Here is a 7,793-nt window from a genome sequence, read left to right on the forward strand (position 1 = left end):
TATTGTAAATGGATTAGAATAACCATTACACCAACTAAAACAAGTTTTAAAACTCCAAAACAGTTTAGGGTAATGTTTCTAGTCCATTTCCAGTAGCAAAAGTCGAAATTCTGCATTCTGATCATTCTACTCGCCGAGTGCACGAACATACTCGGCGAGTAGGATGAATTTTGCCTTGTATTCGGCGAGTCCCCCCATGGACTCGGCGAGTCCATCAGCCAGACAACAACAATTTCAACTTTTTTTCACTATTTTGCATCAAGTATCAAACAAGCAAGCCTAGGCTCTGATACCACTGTTGGGTTTTGAGCAATCTAACACTTCCTAAGTGTGCATGCAACCCTAATAAACCTTGGATCTATGTTTGTCTAAATACATGCAAAATAATAATTTTTCCAAGGTTCATAACCTATCTAACATGGCATGGGTACTTTTAAACATAAAAGAATTAGATGAGATTACATACCTTTTGATGATGAGTTTAATTCCTAAGGAGTTTGAGGGCCAAGCACCAATAGTGTGAATGCCTCAAATGGAATCACAAATCACCACAAACTCTTGGAAAACTTTGAGAGAGTACACACACTTGTAATTTTTGGCCACACACAAGCACACACACTAGTGCCACTAGTTGCCATTTCATGCTCCATAAGCATGCTTATATAGTGTGCATGGTTAGGGTGAAACCCTAATAACCCATGACCTTTCCTTTTCCAAGGATCCATTGGTTAAAAGCTCCATGGATCAACCATGGACTTCCATACAAGCCTAGCCCATTAACAAATGAGTGTTAGCCCACACTATATAAAACCAATAGCCCACAATCTAATTAGTCTTCCTTTTAATCTTGATGGGATAAAAACAACTTTTAATCTATGAAGATCGATTAGATCTTGAACAAGTATATGAATACGAAACAGCAAGAACACAATATTAATAACAAAGCAGAACGCAATAATAAGAACAAACAGCTTGAATCAAACGTGTCGAATGATTAAATAAAATCCTTAGAAGAGCTCGATTAAGAACATCAACTGTAAAGGATTGGAAGATTACAAGAACGGTTACTGAAAAATGTTATACTCTTGATCAATCGCTATGTCGATAATCTCTAGAATCTTATGAATCTTTTTCCTAATATGCATGCAAGCATTAACTTAAATACTATACATAAAAGGCTCTCGGTTGGACAGGCCCAAACCGGAGAACAAAAGGCTAATCTAACGAGCCCAAAAGACGCAACATAAAAACTCTTTTCAGCCCAACAATCTCCCCCTTTGCGTCAATTTGGAGCGAGACCTTCACTTTCTACTAGGGCCGGCGGCTGAAGCTGGTACCTTCTTCTTCACAGTACTAAACAGACACTTGGTTATGGAAAGGATGGTCTGTCTAAACCGGATGTACCAATTGATCATATCGTTGAAGTACTTGATATCATCAGCCGAATTGTCTTTACACTGCTTGATGATGAATAAGATGTGCTCCAAGCAAGTTGTAGTGTAAAGATGTTTGTCAGCTAAAGCGAAGAGACATTTCTGTCCTTCGGCTCTAGTGAACATCACAGAGTTTCGCCTCGAATCTATCTTGCCCATTAGCATTTGATTCAGATCACTGGCTGATCCCACAGGCTTGACTTTTGGTTTCTTCTTAAAAACTGTGGCAACCTCCTGGTCCATTAGGGCCACCTCCATGATGTAGCATGCCAGCATCCTTTTGACATGGTCTAAGATGGGACCATATTCGGCTTCGTTTGTCAGCAGGATGTTGTACAAGACTATCCAATCATGAGGGTTCAGATTGGGCAGATCCGCCAGAGAGATCATGTGAGCAGTTCTTGCAGATCCTCGGATAAGCTTGAACTTGACGTTTGTGAATCTCCCCACGGCAAAAGGCTTCATCACCCGAACATTGACAATCTTCTGGGCGCTCCAAGTAAGGTATTGAGGGCGAGCGGCCTCCAGGTAGAAGTCAATGAGCTCCCTGTCAAGCTCATCGTTCGGATGCGGGACTTCAGAAATGTTGGAGAAGGCGTGGAAGATGAATGCCTTTCGAGTCAGTGGCATATCGAACTGCGAATCGATGGTGTTGTTGCAATCGAACGATATCACCGGCTCGAGCCATAGTATGCTTGGAGTCTCTATGGCCTCTTTTATCAAGCGATCCCTGGTCCAGGCAGGGAAGAGCAACTTTCGGCTCTCAAGGAGATCGTGGGCTTCTTTTTGCTTTCGTTCGGCTTCTTCAGCCTCACGCACCACACGACTGGCATCATCTTCAGCATTGCGACTGTTCTTTCGTTTTAACATGTCGGCAATGGTCTCCTTGTCTTCATCTTCATCTTCATCTCCATCCTCTGCTATGTGTTTACCCTTGTTCTTCACACCCGAACCCGAGGCATGACCAGTTGGGGGTGGTTCGGTTGTGTGAGTAGCTTTGGAGGACGGAGGTGGTTTCAATCCTTTCTTCTCATCTCCCCCTTGTTTCGGAATGGACACGAAACTCGGCAGGCCTTCAATTTTGCTTAAGAGGTCCATTGCCGGGGAGAGCTTTTCAGCGAGGGTGCGCCTCACCGAATGATTAAGGATGGGGTCGTGTGCTTCCAGGATGTTGGATAGAGCGGCGTGGACATCCGAAACACACGTCTTTATGACTTCCCTCTCGGATCGAAGAGCTTCCAATTGTTCTTGAGAGTTGGAAAGCTGCGTGCTCTTGACCTTTAGGGCAGTAGTTTTACTTGCCAGAACGTCCATCAGAGAGTTCTCTGCCGCAAGATCCTCTTGTAGTTTTGCCAAACGGGCATCGATGGAGGCACGGAGTGCCGAGTTGTCGTCGTTGAGATGTTGTCGTAGAGTAACGAACGAAGTCAACTCCGTCGAGACGAACTTGGCCAATTGCTGAACAATCGGTTCCAGAGTTATCTTTGTGGCATCGGCGCTTTCCTGCAGAGACTGTAGCAGGGCAGAAGCTTCGGAGAATAGTTTATCGACTTTTTCGGTCGCTGCCTCACAGGCTCGGGTGGAGGCGTCTATCGCAGCAGCTGCTGAAGCCACTGAGTCTTGTTGAGCCCTGGAGAAGGCATCAACTATCTTCTGAAGGGCAGCTTCAGATAAGGTGGACTGTTGGTTGGAAGAGGAGGCGAGAAGTTGATCAACCTTCTCGTTAAGCTCACGGAGATGCTTCTTTGTCACTGGAGCATCATCCTCCTCATCACTCTGAACTTGAAACGGACTATAATAGACCAAATCAAAGTTCATGTGATCACCACCATGGAATTGATCATCGCCATCGGAGGCGTCTTCTGGAGATTGAGGTGGTGCTGAAGCAGGGGGTGTTGTGGGTTTGGTTGGTTCAGGTTGAGTGGGTGGGGGGATAGTTTCGGGTGGTGGTGGTATATGGGTTTCGGTTTGTGGAGGTTCGGTTACGGGAGGGGTTTCGGTTACAAGTGGTGTTTCGGTTGATGTGGTGAATATGGGTGGAGGTATAGGGAATGAGGTTGGTGGTATAGTAGGGGTTATGGTGGGAATGGAAATAGGGATTGTGGGTGGAGGGGAAGGAACTGGGAATTGGAGAAGTTCCATCTCCGGGGTTGGGGACCGAGGGGGTGTGTTGCCTCGCTGAGGAGATTCGTCTCCTTGTGAACCCTCAGAGTCCGAACTCCCACCTTCGGATTCGCTTGAAGAGGAGGGTATGAGGAGCTTTCGCTTCGGTTGTGTCTTCCTCCTTTTCGGTTGTGGGGATGAAGCAGGTTTCTGTTGTTTGCGCTTCTTGGGAGAAGGTTTTGGCTCTTTGGATGGTTTCTTCCCCTTGTCTGCCTTCTTACCCCTAGTCACCGGTTTGTCGGCATCGTGAATCGAGCACAGCATGTCCGGTGTCAGTTCCCTCGGACCAGATGGCCCTAACTCCTTGATCGCCTTGATCATACTGCTGTCTGAAGGCACACTTCCATACATGGTCTCCGGGATGGAGCCAATGAAGGAGAATTTTGATGCATCCGAGACGATGATCTTCTTGGTATGAAAGGTACCAATAGAAGACATCGGTGCACCGTCAGCAGTTGGGACATCAAACCTGTCCATAGCCCATCTTGTGATCAAGATCCAGAACCGGGCCAGAGACACCTCGGAGTGTCGAGAAGTAGAAGAGAGGCTCTGAAGCAGCTGTTGCCAGAGGACAAATCCATAGTCCAGATTGATCCCGTTGTAGACCCCATACATAATTGACAGGAAAAGACGACTGGCCCCGTCCGATCCTGAGCTCCTTTCTGACAGTCCCTTGAAGAGAATTGTGAATAACCCATTCCACTGGGGCGGTAGGCATGACTTCTTGAACCTGGCGACGGAGGTGAGAACTTCCGTGTAGCCCATGTTGTAGAACATGCTGTAGAGCATTCCAACCGGAATCGTCTCCGGGTTAACACGTGATGAGTCAACAGCAAGCCCTAATAACGTGCAGAAACGGGGGCGAGAAATGGAAGTCTTGTGATCTCCCACTTCAAAGAATACCCTGTCGACGCCCTTGTCGTAGTAGGCCGTCGCATAGACCTGAGAAAGAGCCACCAGTGGCACCGTTTCAATTCTGGACAATGCCGGAGCAAGCTGGGAGTACTTGAGGCATTCAATAACCGGCGACATGTAGGGATCATAGGCCAGTGGATTCAGATCAATGACGAGGCATTGTGGAGGTCTGATGGGAAGAATCTGAGAAGTGGCATGAACAGATGAAGATTCCGCCATTGTTGCAGGTGTGGAGAAGAAGATAGCCGGGAGAGAGTTTGGAAGTATTTTTGCTTTGGAAATTATGGGGGCAGTAAAGAGGTAAAAGGTGGTGTTGATGGGTTTTTATAGTAGGTGATAGGAGAGAGAAAAATCGTTTCAAATCTTTTATGGAAATACGGAACGGGTTTTTGGAGTGACTGATTGGTGACAGTTGGGACGTGCGATGATCACGTAGGAGAGAGAGTGTCAGATTCCTAGGATCACACCGCCCAATAAGCGCCGGTTCAGAGAAAGAAATCGTTTCCATTTCCACACGCGCCTGTAACTTCAGAGATATGACGCTTCGATATTGCACACGCGTCCTCAAGTGTCAGAAAAAGCACGGCCGTTTCAAATTCACGCGCCCTCCTTTTTACCGTCGTTTGAATTTCTATCCTTTTAACTTCCGCCGAGTCAGCAACTTTTTGTCTTATCCCCTTTTAAACGGCTGTTCCCAATAAATGATCCACGTGGCTAATTTTTGACCACAACTTCATTTTTAATCATCCAGTAAATATCCAGCCTGTAAAATAATTAGTAGCGGAATTTTTGAAAATCTTGGATTTTCGTGCAAAGAGTGTAAAAAAGAATAAGGAAGTAAAGCAACTCTTTTTAGGATAATCTGTGATGTCAATAATGACACGAAACTGATGATCCCGGGCACGAATCTCTTCCTTCAAGGTCAAGAGAGACCTCAAAGTGTTAGTGTGGAATCCCGTTGAATTACGATCAAACATTTATTAAGAAATGTTGAAAGGCTTCTTTTAATAAGGCAAGTTAAGGGTAGTTTCGCTTTGATTCAACAATTCAATTCTTGATATAAGAACGAATGTGAACAAAGTACTTGTGAGACCAGTGTAGTCTGTTGAACAAGTAGGTTTGAGTTGATTTTGTAGTGGCTTGGATTAATATGAAATCTCAGATAAAAAATTTAAAACTGGATCCCTTGGGAAGAAATGTTATGGTGTGTAACAATTTCATTGGAACCACGCAAAAAGAAAAGAAATTGAGATTTCATGAAGGTACATTCGTCAATTCATTGGTGAAAACTTGATCAAGTTAATTGGTCACCGTCAATTCGTTGGTGTTGAATTTTGGGTTTCACTCAGCTCGTAGTGGCACGAAGCTAAGATCATAAACACAGATGTTGTGTAACCATAAACCTCAGTGGTAGGTTCTGAGAGTCTCAAGGGTTACAGTGATGAAACGAATGTTATGGAGAAGTGTAATGGGGATGGTGAAAGAAGACATAGTACCTCTGCTGCGAACAAAAGGACCAAGCAGGAGACTCTGAACTCATGTGAGAAAAGAGTGAGGTAGCTCACGATTAGAATAAATGAGTTAGCGTTATTGGGAAGACAAGGTTTGTGTATACCAGGTCATGAAGGCTATTATTCAAAATCTTATGAGGCTTGGGACACATACAGCAGCATGCTTCTAGGGACACTTAAGTAATTCAGCAAATATATCCCCATAAGTAAACAAACATATAAAAAAAATAAAAACATATTGTTGGAGTTTTTGAAATTTATATATAAAAAAAAGAAAAGAAATAAAAAAAATAATAATAAAAAAATAGAAAAGTAAAAAATAAGACAAAAAAATCTTTTGAGAAAAAAAATGGAAAACTGAACCCGAACGTTCGGTTGGTTTCGGTTGGAAAAAGTTGAAAAACCGAACCCGAACCTTCGGTTGGTTTCGGTTCAGGAAAATTTTGAAAAACCGAACCCGAACCTTCGGTTGGTTTCGGTTCAGGAAAATTTTGAAAAACCGAACCCGAACCTTCGGTTGGTTTCGGTTATTGAAAATTTTGAAAAACCGAACCCGAACCTTCTGGAGGTTTCGGTTTTGGAAAAATTTTTAAGAAACCAAGGAGTTTTAGATATGCAATAAAAAAAACTTTTTACATAAAGAAAAACAAATTTTGCACAAGAAATGTACATCACAGAAAAACTACCTTTGAAGTAATGAGTGAGTGAAATGGTTGAACCGAACCCGAACGTTCGGTTGGTTTCGCTTCTTACGTTTGAGATTGAGAGGTAGTGTGAGGTACTGACTCTGATTCCATCATTCCAAGCCCTTGCAATATTTTATTGAACGAAGCTTCTGGAAGAGCTTTGGTAAAGACGTCAGCCAGTTGATCCGTGGTTCTTACGAAGTGAACTTCGACATTTCCATCTTCCACATGATCTTTGATGAAGTGATACCTCAGTGCTATGTGTTTTGTTTTAGAGTGTTGCACCGGGTTATGACAGATCCTAATTGCACTTTCAGAGTCACAATATAGAGGGATCTTCTTCATATTGAGTCCATAGTCTCGAAGTTGACTCTGGATCCAAATCACTTGTGATGTGCAGGATGCAGCGGCAATGTATTCCGCTTCAGCAGTAGACAGCGACACACATGTTTGTTTCTTGGATTGCCAGCTGACCAACTTCCCATCAAGAAATTGACAGCCACCAGTTGTGCTTTTGCGGTCGAGTCCACATCCTCCAAGGTCAGCATCAGAATAGGCTTGAACGAAGAAGCCTGAATTGGATGGATACCATAGACCTAAGGAGGCGGTTCGCTTGAGATAGCGTAGGATGTTCTTCACTGCCAGCATGTGAGGTTCGTGTGGGTTAGCCTGAAATCGAGCACAATAACATACAGAAAACATGATATCAGGCCTGCTAGCAGTTAGATACATCAGTGAGCCTATCATTTGACGATAGAGCGTGATGTCGACAGCCGGTTTGTCTAGAGAAGGGGTAAGCTTGGTGCCGAATGTCATTGGGACTTTGACTTTTGAGTCTCCCATCATGCCAAACTTTGCTAGGAGAGTCTTTGTGTAAGCTTCCTGATTGATAAAGATGCCTTCGGGTCCCTGTCTTATATTTAAACCAAGGAAAAAATTAATAGGACCCATTGAGCTCATTTCAAACTTCGTCTCCATCAACTTTCTGAATTCAGCTGTTAAGCTGGGATTCGTAGAGCCAAAGATGATGTCATCGACATAAATTTGAACTATCATAAGGTGGTTACCTTCCTTTTTGCGAAAGA

This window comes from Lactuca serriola, chromosome 2 (genome assembly GCF_051521515.1).
Source record: "Lactuca serriola cultivar US96UC23 chromosome 2, Lser_US96UC23_V15, whole genome shotgun sequence".
Classification (NCBI taxonomy): domain Eukaryota; kingdom Viridiplantae; phylum Streptophyta; class Magnoliopsida; order Asterales; family Asteraceae; genus Lactuca; species Lactuca serriola.